The sequence below is a fragment of the Corvus hawaiiensis genome, chromosome 14 (assembly GCF_020740725.1).
Source record: "Corvus hawaiiensis isolate bCorHaw1 chromosome 14, bCorHaw1.pri.cur, whole genome shotgun sequence".
NCBI lineage: Eukaryota > Metazoa > Chordata > Aves > Passeriformes > Corvidae > Corvus > Corvus hawaiiensis.
The window spans coordinates 8,073,528-8,089,914 of record NC_063226.1 but is presented as its reverse complement, the minus strand read 5'-3'; the positions used below and the strand labels follow the sequence as shown (position 1 = coordinate 8,089,914).

Below are 16,387 nucleotides of genomic sequence, written 5' to 3'. Positions count from 1 at the left end.
AGACAGGTGTCTGCTAAGGAAGGCAGGAGCCCCCCTTGGAATGGCAGATGCGACCCCCCTTCCCTCCGAGTTATTATAATTTTGAAATCAAGGGGCTTTTAGGCAAAGATGTGGAAAATAGGAATAACAGTTCTTTACTATTATATATCCATACGTGTATAACCAGTCAAACAAACAACAATAACTATGGCAGTAACAGCAAACAATCACAAACCCAGTCCCAGCCTTCTCAGCTGTCAGGCCTTTTCCCCTCGGGTGCAGTTCCGGTCACAGCCGGCAGGGGCGCTGGCGGCTCCTGGTGAGCAGGGCAGGTGCGATGGTTCCCCCGCGGCTGCAGGGGGCGCTCCGGAGCGAGCTCGGGGAGCACGCGGCACCGGTGCCCTGGGAAGGGATGGAACAAAGGCTTCACAAACCGCTGGGCAGCCGATCCCGGTGTCTGGCCAGACCCTTGGGAACGGCAGGCTGGAACGGCAGGCTGGAACGGCAGGGATGAGCACAAATCCCGGGTGGCAGACGAGATGTATCCAAATAGGGAACCCCCCAGAGGCCTGGGCAGGCAGGGCGAGCAGGGCTACAATGCAGCGAAGGCTCGAAGCAACGGTGGGGCAGGACGGCCACGGTCTGGCTCCCAGCGGGGCAGGGAAGGCGGGCTTTGGGATCCTGGGGCTTTTCCTGCAGAAGGAAAAAACAGCCGAAGAAAGCAGCCTCCCTCTCTGTCCAAACACCGGAGACCGATTGACCGCACACCCAGGTGAAACAAAAGAGTAGCCAGATGCACCCCACCCCCAGTGGTCTTTGTTTTTCTTAAGTACTCAGCCATTTGTCCCCCTAGCAACACGTATGGGGAAAACTCCTTTAACAGGAAAAAACCTAGGAGAACTCCTAAAACCCCTACACTTTTTGAGTTATGTTTGAGACTCGAGAGATGGGAAGGGATGTATGTGTTCACCATTAAAGTAATTCTTAGGTGTGGTAGCTGGTGTGGGGTCTGTAGCTCAGACCCAGGAAACCGTAACCGGTCCAGTGAGATGGTCCCACGAGGAACTGTCTTCCCGGGGTCGTGCAGCTTTTCCCTCAGCCACCGGAGTGGAGTGCCTTTGCAGAGAAGCTAACAGCTCTTTAGTGATTTTCAGCTAGTGATTTCAGCTCTTGCTCTGCGAGGCAATCTCCAGGCCAGACCAGGAGAAGAGAGACGGGAGGCTCGTATAGCAGTTCCGCATGAGGCAGCTTTATTAGCCCGCACCTCGCAAAGGGAGGCTAGGGACAAGTTCTCTGGTCTCACAGGGGCACATATATATATTCTAGGGGTACAGGGGTGGGTGTGAGAGGGTAAAAGCCAATGGGTTACAAAGAACCTACATAGGGTCTCTCAGAGGATCATGGGTCTGTGTCCTCTCTCGCTGTAACTGAGAGTGCTGCTTTTTCCAAGGGGATTCTGCTAGGAGGTTGTGCAACCTCATTATCAGCAGGCCTCTCTCCAGGGCAGGGGTTGCGCATATCCCACAACTCCCCCTTCCGTATTTAGTAAAAAGGCATCTCCAGCAGCTCTTCTGCAGCAACGTAGGAGGCATGAGAACGTAAGTAACACGATAAGAATTACAAAAAATGCCCACAAAACACCCTTAACTAAAGATGCAATCCATCCCGTTAATCTCCATCGTCCGAAAAGTTCATCGACCCAGTCTAGGCTCTTATCTACTTTTACGTCTTTTATTAGTTCTTGTAGTTTCTGGATGTTCGCCTGGATGGATGTTGAGTGCGAAGAAAGATTGAAGTATCACATCCCTTCAAAGTCTTGTCCATGGGCAAGCAGTAGGTAGTCTACTGCTGCTCAATTTTGTAGGGTTGCGTGTCTGGTAGTCTCCTCATCTTTTAAAAGATCGCTCAAGGCAGCAGATGTCGCATTGGCCTGCTTGCTAAGCCAACACCCTAGGTGATTTATATCCCCAAGGGCTTTGAGGGCGGCTAACCAAGGAGTGAACATGGAAGCTGCGATTTGCGCTACCCTATTCAAATTGTAAATGAGGCTGTCACAATTATCGTCAAATTCAGCAAAGGATCTCTTTTGGCATGTTGATACGTTTGTTCGTCTCCAATTACGTAATAATGTGATATTTGGAGTGAGGGTAGAAAGTTTGCCAAGGCTACAGGGGCCTCCTTGGAGACGTGAGGGGATCCCAGCCCATACTCTGTCACCACAGACAAGAAATACCCCCCGGGGTAACACTTTGGGGTGGAGCGTGGACACAGAGAGTGCATGACTGGTGTAATTGCACCAGTCTTGACTATTACAGGCTTTGTTAAATGGTGATATGTCTTTTCTGTATGTGTTTTTCACCTGGTCAATTCCTGGCAAACGTTGGCTTTGCTGTCTAAAATAAAATTTGACACAGTATGTTGCTTTGGAGGACCCCAGTAGGTTCAATTTTTGAGGTTCATCTCGAGCATTTGGCAGAATCTTTGTCCACTCATCCCAAGTGTCTACCGGGTTGGGCCTCTTACCTGTGGTGCGGAGGAGGTCTGAGTTAGTGATGGGCCAGTCATCTGCTACTAAAGGAATTCCTACCAGACATGTAGAGAGTGGGTTGTCTATGCTGCCCATGGACAGGCACAGATTGTCTTGATTGAGTGTCTTTGCTAGGGTCACACAAATATTATGGCTAGGCTGTGGGACAACCCAGCTGAAGGCATGTGGTGCGGTGAAGACCGTCCAGGCAGCGATGAGGACAGCATCAACGTAGATAAATTTCATCTTTGGACAGGGATGGGGCTTCTAAGAGGGAATATAAGCAAGATCTGTTAGCTTTGTGGTGAGAGGGGAAGGTTTTAGGGTTTAGGGAGGTTTGGCAAGGGTTGAGGGAGGGGGATATTTTGGGGAAAAAGGAGGTTGTAATATACAGACTAGGGATCAATTTTTTCAGGCTGTGTCTGGCCTACGGCTTGACTTCTGCCGTAGCATCTTGTTCAGCGTTCTGTTTCGTCTGCTGTCATGTGGTGGGACGGTCTTTTCTCTGGTTTGCGGTCATTCAGTGACGTCTCCGTCTCCATGCTGAACTGGTCTGGTTTTGGGGAGGTCCTGTATTTGACTCAGGAGAATTCTTGTTGGTGTTTGTGGGAGCAGTGTTTGCAGGGCCAAGGTATGGTTTTGTATTTTTTCCTGGGAACCACTTTGGGCCAGATGGTAGTTGAACACAGGCATAGACTCTCCCCCAGGTAATCAACTGGAAAGGCCCAGAGACCTGGTGTGTTTCTGGGTCTTTCACCAGCACTGGTGGTTTCTTTGTGAGCTTAGCTTGGGTTGAATTTGAGAAGTGGTGGAGTATTGGGGGGTCAGGCTCTGATGATGTACCATTTAGGAAGTTAATGACGTAGAGAGCCTTACAGAGTCTTTCAATAAGAGACAAAATTTCTGTTTCTCTCCGCTGCTGATTGAGGACTCCTTTGAGGATTTGGTGGGTCCTTTCTACGATGGATTGTCCTGTGGGATTGCCGGGTATGCCTTTCTTGTGTTTTACCCCCCATTGGTTGAAGAAATCTTTCAACTTACGGGGGGTGTAGGCGGGTCCATTATCTGTTTTGACTTCTTCAGGGACTCCCAGGGTGGCAAAGGCAAGGAGAAAATGCTTGATGGTGTGGACGGCATTTTCCCCTGTGTGGGCTGACGCAAACACAGCCCTAGAAAACGTGTCAACCAACACGTGCACATATTTAGATCTCCCAAAGGATGGGAAATGGGTTACGTCTGTTTGTCACAATTGGCAGCTGTTCAGACCGTGGGGGTTGACTCCGGTACCCATAGATGGTATTTGGTAGTTCTGGCAGTTCGGGCACGTTGCAACGATAGCTCTCACTTGATCTTTCAAGAGCTTAAACATTCTGATGAGGGCAGGCACGTTTTGGTGATAAAATGCATGTGACAACTTTGCCTGGGCGAAGATGTCGGGGACCTTTGCAGTCTCTGCTGGCATGGCCAGTGCATCTGCTCTCCTGTTCCCTTCGGCAATGGCGCCTGGGAGGTCAGTGTGTGACCTCACATGCATAATGTAGTAAGATTGCTTTCTGTGGGAAACTAGATGAATTAATGTAGAAATCAATTGGTATAATTTTGGATTGGAGACCTCTTTGAGAAAAGCATGTTCAGCCCTCATAGCTATGCCAGCACCATAAGCTGAATCTGTGACCAGATTAAAAGGTTCATCTTTGAATTTTTCAAAGGCTCTGATGACAGCTGCTAGCTTGGCAATCTGTGGTGATCCCTCTACTATTTGCATATCAGACTCCCATTTTTGAGTCTTGGGATCCCTCCATGTAATGACTGATTTGTGAGATGAACCAGAGCCATCTGAAAGATGGTTAGAGCTTTGAGAGGTTTTCTACTTTGGATTCATTTGGGGATCAAATAAAAGGCTGCCTCTTTGAAAACGATTGAAAAGTCTATGTTTTGGCATGTGGATGGAAATTTGGCCTGTGTAGCTATCTAGGGCGAACTGGAGGCTCTCATTGGTCTGGAGCAAATGCTCCAGATCTCCAGCGGTCAGTGGCAAGTATATGCATTTGAACTCACACCCTGCAAGAGAGCGGGGATGAGTCCTGGCCTTTTTTATTAAATGTGCCATTACTTCTTGGAAGGTGGTTATTGTCTTTGTAGGTTGATTGCTTGTGAAGACTCATTCAAGTATCAGCAAAGGGTCTCTGAGTTGAGGGTCCCATCGGAAGATCAGTCCGTAGAAACTGGGAGCCTTACCCAGAACTGCAAACTGGAGAGGCAGGCTGGGTTCGACGCAGTGGGCTTGGCATGAAGACAGGGATTCCTGGACTTTGGTGATGGTACCTCGGGCTTCTGGTGTGAGGACATGTGGAGAGTCCAAGTCTCCCCTGCCACGGAGAAGGTTGAAGAGGGGGGCGAGGTTTTCTGTTGTGACCCTAGTAGAGGGCGTATCCAATTTATGGATCTGCACAAGCTGTGTAAATATCTTAGGGTCTTTGGATCATCTCTGATGGTGAGTTGCTGGGGTACGATGGTTCTCTCATGGATCTGGAGGCCGAGGTAAGTCCATGAGCTGGAGTGCTACACTTTGTCCTCACGAATCTCGAACCCTGCTTCTTCTATGGCTTCAATTGTCTTTTTAAGAGTTCTGTCCAAGTAAGTTTTTTCTGGTGCACAGACCAGGATGTCATCCATATAATGGTGGATGATTGCTTCTGGGAACAGGCTCCTGATGGGGGACAGAATGTGGGTGATGTACCACTGGCAGATGATCGGGCTGTTTTTCATGCCTTGTGGGAGAACAAGCCAGTGGTATCTTCTGAGTGGGGCTTGTTCGTTAAGAGAGGGGATTGGAGAAGGCAAACCATGGGGCATCCTGGGGGTGGAATGGAATGTTAAAGAAACAGTCTTTTATATCTATGATGGCAAGCATCCAATCTTGGGGCAGCATCGAAGGTGATGGCAGGCCAGGTTGGAGGGGGCCCATGTCTTCAATGACCTCATTGATTTTGTGGAGATCATGAAGAAGTTGCCATCCGTCTTTGCCAGGCTTTTTCAGCAATAAGACAGGGGAGTTCCAAGGGCTGGTGGTCTCGGTGATGTGACCCTTGGCAAGTTGCTCTTCCAACAGGGCTTCCAATGCACGCAGTTTTACTTCTGAGAGGGGCCACTGTTTAGTCCATCTTGGGCTGTCAGTCCTCCAGGTGAGCGGGGGAGTGGATGGCAGCGTGTTTCTCAGTGGCCGCAATCAGAAATCCGGGCTGGGAATGGTGAGGGTAGCCCCCCACTGGGATAGAAGGTCTCTGCCCCATAGGGTGATGGGGGCCCTTACCACGAATGGTTGGGTGGTTGCTATTTTGCCCTCGGGTCCTTCGATGATGACATTTTGTTTGCTCCTCATGGATGCTATGACTCCACCAATCCTGGAGATCATACTTGCCACTGGCTTCAGTTCCCAATTCCCTGGCCACTCAGAGTGGGCGATGATGGTCACGTCTGCCCCAGTGTCGAGCATCCCTGGACAGTAGATCCCCTCTCCCTTACAGAACAAGCTGCACTCAATGGTTTTGTTTGAGCCCACAGTCTCTGTCCACATTGCTGTTGGATTGAGTGGAATCTGTTCTGGGTGGTTCTGTGGAAGTAAAAAGGCTTGTGCAATTGGTGTTCCCTGTGAGAGAAAAAAAGGTGTGTCCATGCAGAAAAGCTGGACAAGAATCTCTTGTCCAGGGTGCACTGTTTGTATCTCTGGTAATACAAAGATTTGTTCTGGACCATGGAGGGTACCAGTTAGGATAAGAATGTCCCATAGGCCGTTCTGTGGTCCATACTTAAGTGACAGTGACGTTACCAGCTGGTGCCTGGTTCCCATCAGTAGCGCTCTGTGTGTTGGATCCTTCTCATGTGTTCTGGGATGATGGTGCCTTGCGAGGTCCACTTGTCTGCTCCTGGTAATCCGATGTGGAGTTTGCAGGTGGGGCATGGTAATATGGCCCTTGATTTGTTATCTGAGCGCAGGGCCTTGATACCGCGCTCTGATGAGAGTTTTGTGAGCGCTGTTGGTGCTGCTGCTGTCTCTGGTGCTTTTGGTAGGTGACACGACGGTCCTGGGTGGATGACCTTTCTGGGCAGTCTTTTATCAAGTGTCCAAGTTCGTCTCAGTAGAAACAGTGGGCATTCTCCTTAGAAACTGTTGCTGCAAATGCACCGGAAACTCCATCTGTAATGCCCTTAGAAACTGCTGCTGCAAATGCACCAGAAACTCCATCTGTAATGCCCTTAACAACTGCTTGGGTCACTGTGTTCTCGGTGGATGTGTAGCGTGTACAGCTTTCTATCATTTGTTCGATTGTGGGTTCTGTGTCCATGGGTAAAGCCCTTAAGATAGTCTTACCTTGTTCATTAGCATTTGCCATGGCAAGTTTACCCAAAAGTTCTTTTCATCCATCAGGACTGTCTATCTGTTTCTCTAAGCTCGTTTTTAAACGATCAATGAACTTAATGAAACTTTTGTTTACTGACTGTTTGATGTTAGAGAAGTGTTGTGTAGTAACAGAGTCATCAGGGGTAACGAGCAGTAATGTTTTTGCTGCAGTAGATATGTCTTGTAATGCTATTTCAGGTAAGGTGCTAGCTTGTCTGAGGGTTTCTGGAGGTCACTTTCTCCAATTGTTCAATTGTCCAATCTGTCCGATTTGTGTCTTTAGCATACGTGGCAGACAATGTTTTTAACTGTCTCTTCCAATGCCATTCCCGTAGCATATATTCGGCAGGGGAAAGGATGCAGTTAATAATGTTTTTAGTATCCTGTCGTACGAGCGTATAGGCGGAGAAGGTGGCTTCCAGTGAGTTTCTAAAAAAATGTGATCCTCTCCCGTGTTCTTCTGCTGCCTTGAAAAGCCCTTTGACTTCTTTGTATGGGATAGGTTCCCATGTTTTTGTAGTTGGTGGTCCACCCCTCCTCCCTTTCCCTATAATGACTGGGAAGGCTGAGATCTTTTGGGCTAGCTCCCAGTCCCCCTCTCGGGTGGCTTCCCTGCGTGTGTGTTCCCAGCGATCCTCACTATCTGATGCAGAATCAGAGCTGCTGCTACTGTCTTCTGAAAATGGGGAGCTAGTTGTGGCAGGGTGGGGCTGGGCTACAGGGGGCGTAGCGCAGCGTTTTTTAAAAGCCGGCTTTGCTATAGCCAGGGTGGGAGTAGCTGGGGGTTGAAGGTGTTTTGAGGGATGGGAGGGGGGTGCGTTGTGGCAGCAGGGGGGCGGCGGAGAAGCTGTGCAGCAGCTGCACGTTTTGGCGGGGGTCGGGTTGCCGCCGATGCTGGCTTCGCAATTCCGTGTGAAGTCAGCATAGGCGGCAGGAGGCTGTGGTGGGGGGGTAGGGGCCGTGGGATTCCTGGCAGGAGCGAAGGAAGCAGGAGTTGCGCAAGAAACAGTGTGGGGGGGGGTAGGAACAGGGGCATTAGTAGCGGAGGAAGCGGGGGTTGCGCAAGACCCAGTTGGGGAGGAGGACGGGGGTTTGCCGGCATTTGCCAGGCTGGCAGAGCCGCTGCCAACGAAGGGAGGGGGGAGAGGGCTTCTGCCATCGCTTGCCAGGGTGGCAGAGCCACTGCCAGCGGCGGGGGGGGGGGGGGAGGGGGGCTTCTGTTTCGCGGGCGGCAGCCTGGGGCGGCGGCGCAGATGCTGTTTGGCACCATAGCTGCGTTCCGCCGGTGGCGGGGAGGGCAGACGCTGGCGGGAGGCGTGGCGTTTGCTCTGTGCCCCATAGCACGAGCATGGAATCGCGCGGGGCTGATGCCGCGTTCCACAATGCCTGCTCCATGGGTGCAGGGAGGGGTAGAGGCAGCGGGGTGGCTTGCTGGGACGGGGCTGCCACTGTGGTGTTGGAGTGGGGGGGAGGTGCGGCAGCAGCGGGCTGGAGCAAGGACGCAGCGGCGGTGGGCAGCGGCTGGGGTCGCGGCAGCACTGGGGGGCTGGGACGGGCTGGACCAGTGGTGCGGCAGCGGCGGGCACTGTGGCTGTGGGCAGGGGCGGCAGCCGCGGCGGAGGTGCGGTGTGGGGCGTTAGCACTATGCTCGCGTTGGTGGAGCCGGGCGGTGGCAGAGCCGGCTCCCGTGCTGCTGCCGCGGGGTTGGAGGGGAGCGGGGGGATTTTGGTAGGGTTGGGGGGGGGTAGGGTCAGAGGCATCGCGAGCCGGTGCGAGAGGGGGTTGGGAAATACGGGGGGCACAGGGGGATTGGGCGGGAGGAGGCGCAGAGCTGTCCGTCCCAGGGGGAAGGGGTGGGGTGGATCCCGTGCGCGCTGCCTGGGGGGTGGCAGCAGGACCGAAGGGGCGAGCGGGGGGGGGGCTGGCGATGGGATGACTGCTGGGAATGGGGTGTCGGGATTCGGTGTAGGGGTGGCCGCCGCCCCGGCCTGGGGCCAGAGGCCCAGACCAGCCTCTGTCCCAGGTGGAGAGAAGGGATGGGGGAGGGGAGGGGCAAGCGGGGGCAGGTTTGGCTGGGGGTTGCTTGCAACGCGACACATGTTTCGTATTGATTTAACTATTAAATGAAATAAATGGATAAACTGAGAGACAGAAAGGTCTCCCGAAGCTTGAAAAGAATAGAGCTTCTTCCCCACTTTGTCCCAGAACGGATCAGAAAGGATGGAATCTCTGCTGACATCAGGAAAATTTCGAGATATCCAAAAAGTGAAAGATTTAGGATTTTTCTTAGAAAGAACACCCTTAGAGAATTTAAAGTCGGTTTTGAGGAGGAGATTTAGGAGAAGGGAGTATAAGTCTCTCTCATGTTGGAAAAGGTGGGGTTTAGATTGCCTATTTCCCATTTTTTGAGTTCCATGCCTCCCTCAGCAGAAAAAAAAGAAAAAAACCAAAAAGAACTTAGAAAACAGAAATGCACGCGAAAAGAGGGGGAACCCCGATTTTAAACTTACAAATCCCGTCTTCTGGCATGGCTGGCTTCTGGTGAAGTCCAAAAAAAAACCAGCATCTGCTGAGGGGTGGTTTGGCCCAGTTCGATCTTCAGGAGTTTTCGTCCTACATGAGAGGTGAGGGTCTTGAACTATCCTTCTCAGAAAGTGTCTACTATAATGCAGATGCTGTCTTCAGAGGAACAATGCACGCACAGCTGTTTCTGTCTTGAAGCTGGTGAAGACGCAGCTCAAGCTGTGGTCCAGGGTCCAATGGCTGTTCGGGCGCCAGGTGTGGTAGCTGGTGTGGGGTCTGTAGCTCAGACCCAGGAAACCGTAACCGGTCCAGTGAGATGGTCCCACGAGGAACTGTCTTCCCGGGGTCGTGCAGCTTTTCCCTCAGCCACCGGAGTGGAGTGCCTTTGCAGAGAAGCTAACAGCTCTTTAGTGATTTTCAGCTAGTGATTTCAGCTCTTGCTCTGCGAGGCAATCTCCAGGCCAGACCAGGAGAAGAGAGACGGGAGGCTCGTATAGCAGTTCCGCATGAGGCAGCTTTATTAGCCCGCACCTCGCAAAGGGAGGCTAGGGACAAGTTCTCTGGTCTCACAGGGGCACATATATATATTCTAGGGGTACAGGGGTGGGTGTGAGAGGGTAAAAGCCAATGGGTTACAAAGAACCTACATAGGGTCTCCCAGAGGATCATGGGTCTGTGTCCTCTCTCGCTGTAACTGAGAGTGCTGCTTTTTCCAAGGGGATTCTGCTAGGAGGTTGTGCAACCTCATTATCAGCAGGCCTCTCTCCAGGGCAGGGGCCGCGCATATCCCACACTTAGGGCTTTGTTCCAAGTGTTGCTAATATTGGCTTGGTGTAGAAAGTGGAAATCCAGCAGGTAGATGGGGCTTTGTGAGAGGTGGTTGTTATTCTCTGCAGCGATGAAAATCCACCCAATTAGCAGGTCACGTATGCTCAGTAAGCTTTAAAAAACCCCATCAAAGCGTTGAATGTGATGGCACATCTAGTGGCTTTGTCCTGGAGGCATAAATAAGAGAGCCCTAAACTAAGCACGCATGTGCATGGAGTGTGGTTATTCCCGAAAATAAAGACTGGCATGACTCAGGCATTGAGTGTGGCTGGGCATTAAGAGAGTAAGAAGCAGTTGCTCGCAGGCATAATTCTACAGTAGCTTCCACTTAGTAAACCAAGGGGTTGAACATGGGAGCACATCTCAGTAAGTGGGTAGTAAGTGATGGTGGCTGTCCCACAGAAATAAACAGGCTGGAGCCTGCGGCACCTTGTGTAAGTAACTGCAGGAGGACAGACACTGCTGAGGGGTCCTGCAATGTGTTTCATGCTTTAGGGCTTGGACCTGTCCACAAAAGAAAAAGTCAATGACCAAAAAGAAACCCAAGCAAAACTGTAATACCTTTTTTTTTTCCTTCCTGGATCTGATGCTTTCATGCCTGGGGATCAAGGCACACACACTTATTGCTAACAGCTGTGTAAACTAAAGCAAATGCTGAGAGTGCAGCAACATTGCTTGGTGGAAAGATCCCTGCTGCAGATACACAAGTCCATGGAAGAGACCAGGTTTTAATAGATTTAGTGAGGGATCCGTTTCCCAACAAGAAAATATGGAAGGAGAAAAGACAAAAAAAAACCCAAACCCAAATGGCACTTGCCATTCTGCTGCAGAACTGCAGAAGTTGCAAAAGCAAAACAGTTGGGAATGAGAACATAGGGAATGCAGAGCACATGGCATGGGGTTGTTATAAATGTATTATGATACTGGCTTTTCGCATGTTATATAATTGTTATGAATGTATTGTGATGTTGGCTTTTTGCATGTTACTTAATGTTGGAGAAACTTTGCCTAGGTTCTATGATGTAATGCATGGTATAGATCGTCTATTGTTTATGTAGTCGGTTTGGAGAAGGTGGGCAGAGAGACTCTTCACATTCCTGGAACATCTTATCAGAGAAGAAGAAGACCCGAAACCAGAGAGAAGAATTGATGGAGAGGGCAGAGATGGAATGGAGCCAAGGAGGAAGATAAGGCTTATGGGATGATACTTAGAAACTCTAAAGAATTTATGAATTATGTATGATGGTGATGAATATGCAGTAAGCGATGTACTTTAAAGATGATCTTTTGGATGTAGAACTGTGCCTTTGGCTCTGTCAAAGCACCCGGCCGTAATATCCTTTTTGCTGTTGCCTCCTAATTGTCCCTTTTATTAAACTTTTCTTAAAATTTTATAAAGAGTGAACCTCGTTTTTCACAGGGTTGAGCCCCCTTTGAAGTGACCACAAGTGGCACTGAAAACGTCGGAGAGCAGAGGGAATCACAGCAGGGTCAGCAATCTCCACCTGGACAGACCCAAAGGAAATACAAAATAAATGATTTGGCTTTTCAGGATGCAGCAGTCAGCAGAGAGGACAGTTCTGTGCTGTCATTTGCATTTGCTCTTGTTTGTGTCCCAGGAGTGTGGCACCAGTGGCAAGGCTGAGACCTCACTGCTCTCTCAGTGCAAAAGCAGCAGCAGACAGCAGGAGGGACAGTGACAGTCATCTCCAGGCCCCAGGAGATTCAGAGCTGCCAGCACTCATGCCCCAAGGAGAAGGCAAAATCTTTGGTAACTCTGGGCTTTTTTGGTTTTCAGCAATTCCCTGTGCAGCTTCTGGGGTTCCACTCTTAGTGTGTGCCATCTGGGAGTGGCTACAGCCATGAGCCTCTGCATGAGAAAAATAGCCCTGGGTAGGTTAGGAAAGCACCTGGAAAGAAAACAACGTCATGCTTATAGTAAATAATTCAGATATTACAGCTGTCATTTTATTTTAGAAAGCACAGGAAAATGTGACCTTTGCATTTTTATTGGTGTTTTCCTCTGTCACTTCGGGGAAAATTTTTGAAGGGTGAAATATCATTTATTTTTGTAAAAGCAAGAATTACAGACAAGGAACATGCAGAGGGAGTGTGTCCCAGTGAGGGACTGCAGGAGCAGGTGCTGCACCTCAGGAGCTGTGACAAAGGCAGGCTGCCGTTGCTGGGCACAGCCTTGGTGCCTGTCTCATTGTGGTCCATGTGTTCTCTGAGCTCAAAAGGAAGCCCCTTGCAATCACATCTTTCTCTGCTCTGAATAGAGCAGGGACAGAATGACCTCCAGAGGCCCCTTCTGACCCAGTTTTTTCTAAGACTTTCTTGCATGATTTTCCAATTTTATATTTAATGAGCAGACTTCAGAACAAACACAAGTTATTTCATTTGAGCAGAAAAACGAGTTTCTCTGAAAGCCTTTGTTGGCAAAACAACCTGCTGGAATGAACTTGGTAACACAGGGTTTTGCAATTTGTTTTGTAGTGCTACCATCCTACCAAATCACCTCATTTACTTATGTGCTACTCTGGCTGGGCTGGGGATTAGCCACAGGCTGGGGATTAACCACAGAATGGCTCCTGGGTTGGGTCTCACTTGTCACCTGCCCAGAGAGAGAGATGTCTCCAGGTTTGATTGGATTGTGAAAGAGCACAATGTGTTTGCAGTGTGCCTTTCTATCAATTGCCTTCTCATCCTTGGTGGTTTCCCTTCTCCATGAGCATCCATCTGGTGTGAAATATTTTTAATACTTAAAGAATTAGCTCTCAGAAACAATGATTCCTTTTCCAGTATTTCATTTGGTGTATGTGAAGAACTCTTTCCTTGCATGTTTTCAAGAAATTTGCTCATTTGGGGTTTCCTGCTGGCACAGTGATCTGTACAGGGTCACTTTACTTTGCCGTGCTCATGTTTCTGTGTAAGTTGCAAGGTTTATTTTTATCACCTGTCCAGATTTTAATTTACTTACTTGCCATTAAAACTGGCTTGTCCTGCAAATACTTTCCTAGCAATATATACACTGTTCAAGTCATCCATGTCTCCCAGCTACTTTTGGAAGCAAAGATACAAGCGGGCAAAAGCTGGTAAAACTGAAGGTTTGTCACCACCAGCAGGTTGCAGAAAAAATGTCTCAGTACTGACCCCTCTCTGAGAATTGCTTTGGAGAACCACTGCAGCACCTGCTTTCCAGTGCTCAACTCAGCCAACTGGGAAACCACGACCTGACGGATGGGAAGCAACAGCAACAACAAAGAATCTGTTCTTTTTTAAACAGTTTTTCTCATCTCTTACATCAAAGAAATGAAGACTAGTAACTTACCATCTGGCAGCATATGAAGATTATTTCTTCTTATGCTTAATTCTCTAAATTACTGCAATTTTTCTATTTGCTGGGGAAGAATCTGAACACTGCAACTAATATCCTAATAAAGACATAATTAATAAATTAAGTGAACATCTTAAACAAAGGAAAACTTATCAAAACTACTATAAAGCATACAATTAAAGAAGGAATAAATCCCATCTTTCTTGGGTGTTTCACAAAAAGAAGTTGTACTACAACAAATCTCTTTTCTTCTTCAGTACTTAGCATATCAAGTTTCAGAAACTCAATACAAGAAGTTAAATAATGATGAAAGACTGGTTCAGAGATTAAAACTGTAGCCTAGGAATCAGGAGTTCCTGGTTTAGATCCCACATCAGTTAAAAATGTCTTGTGTTACTGCTGGAAAATGACTGGCCAGCAATCAGCTTCTTTTCTAAAAATTCTTCCTTAAAAAACCCTGAACCAATCCATACAGCTAAAAATTTACAGAGAGTAACAGCAGGCTTACCAGCTTTTTGGATATGAGCACTAGAGGGTGACAAAGCTGTACCAAATGAACACAGACTACAGCCATTTTTGGCACTAACGGAACTAACGTTACTTATGTAGTCCAGACTGGTTTGACAATCACATGGATAAAGACTATTGCTAACCTTTTTTATTTCTAATTTGATAAAATTGACTTCAGAGATTAGTGTATCTACTGCCAGTTCTTCTCTGTCCATGTGATCAAAGTTAAGATGGGATTCCTTTCCTGAAAGCATCTCTCTAGCACATGGCTTAGTTGTCAACTTTCTTTTATAATGTCTATATATATTACTTATGTTCTAAACAGGCATATCACAGGCACTGGAACGAATCTCTCTCTAGAATGTCCTTAATCTGTGTCATCAGGCATGCATTCTAGGTTGGACAGCTCTGAAAAAGAAGCCAAAATGACTACAACTGCAATCCTTAAAAACATTCACTTCCTGTAAACAATAGCAGTGATCCCCCCTTGAAATGCCATGACACTGAAGTGAGCACAGAGAATTTCTCACTAAATAGTAAAGGACATTAGAAAAGACTCACAAGCATTCAGAATGTCTCACAGCACTTGTAAATTAAAAAAGAATGTTAATTTATAGCTCAGAAATTAGGTCATGTGGAAAGAATTTCCAGGGCATACACAGCTACTGTGGAAATGGGATAAGGATGCCTTGCACTGACCACAGAAATCATGAATGCTGTAAAAACAAATAAAAATCCCTGGCCCAAGTGCCAGGTCAGTGAATAATTGTACATAGTGTTTTGTGTTTATCCCCCATATTTGAAACCCTACAAAACATTACACCTGTAATTTCAGCTCAAACACAAAGAAAAAAAAAAACAGTAACTGAATTCAAATTTTGTAGCTCTATATTTAACTTTTTTTTTTTTTTTTTTACTATATTGAAAGTAAACTGCTTATAAGTTTACTTAGTACAATGATTCACAATTTACCAACTCCACTAGATCTCTCAGCTTTCCAATTTCCTCACTGGTTCCCCCCAAGTGCCATCACAGCAAGGCCTCCCCCTGAATACTCCCAGCAGACCCAACGCCACCAGAGCAGCCCCTTCCATGTCGATCCTCCGCCAGTCCCCACAGCCCCTACCCTTCACAGCCCTCCCCTGCCATCTCAGGGCCTTCCCTGTCTACTGCCCCTCCCCAGCGGCCACCACAGCACAGACACACCACTGTCTTGAAAACCCACAATGAGTGGTGCCGGTCAGTGCCTGCAGATCCTCAAGAGCTGCAGGAAAAAAAAAGATCAGAGAGGAATCTTCTATGGCAGAACAAAGGGAATAGGAGTGAGGTGGTTGCCATGGAATGGGTTAAGGAACACTCACAAAAGCCTTAAAGACGCTACTGCTCTTGGCTCAGAATGTGAAAGGGGACTGGTGAAACGTAAATCAGAAGCTGGTTGCAATGTCCGGGTCTCAGTTATCTGTATAAAATGAAACACAATTGTTGGACTATTGTATGGATGGATGCTTGTGTCTCTTACCATGTGATCTATACTTGTTGGGTGCTGCATATTTATCTGTCAAAATTAGTCTGGAGTGTTAATTAATAAATACTGAGGAAGGGGTCATAAACCTACATTTTAATACCATTGCTGTGGGTTTGATAAGTAGAATCATAGAATCTACTTTTATGTCTTGATCCTCCTGAAGGCCCTTAAATGGATTTTTTTTTTTTCCATGCTAAATTGGGTATCTAAGGGAAATTTCTTCTATAAGCAGTATAGAAGACTAGTCCTCAGTCAGCAATATATCAGTGAGAGACACCTGAGCCATTATTTGCTCAAAATAGAGGAACAAAGAGGAACAGTCCTGTAATAATATGTGAATGATCTCTGGTTGATTTCTGGTTGAAATTCAGAAGAACCAAATTAGCGAGGTTGAGTAAGAAGGTATTGAAGAGTGAAGACTTTAATCCTTTGGTACAGTACTGTATGGACTTTGGATTTACTGTGTCCTTGCAAATGGATTGTCCTTCCAGCAAAAGAGGCCCATGTGCAAAAAACATCGAATCTCAGAATGGTTTGGGTTCGAAAGAACCTTAAAGATTACCTTCTTGCAATCCCCCTTCCATGGGCAGGGACACCTTCCAGTAGACCAGACTGCTCAAAGCTACATCCAACCTGCCCTTGAACCATTCCAGGGATGGAGCTTCCACCGCTTCTCTGGGGAACCTGTTTTAGTGCCTCATCACCCTTTGACCCATGACCCGGTAGCGGACCGGCCAGTGCTGCCCCCGGGCTGCG

At 48.0% G+C, this 16,387-nt stretch overlaps 1 long non-coding RNA gene across 1 annotated transcript; it reads right to left on the bottom strand.

Annotated features, from left to right (window-relative positions):
* Positions 1-9,925: 9,925 nt before the first annotated feature.
* LOC125333430 lies at positions 9,926-16,387 on the bottom strand. Its single transcript, XR_007206849.1, has 3 exons — positions 15,468-16,387; positions 13,591-13,693; positions 9,926-12,169 (listed from the first exon to the last, which is right to left on the bottom strand). It is a non-coding gene; the product is annotated as an uncharacterized LOC125333430 (long non-coding RNA).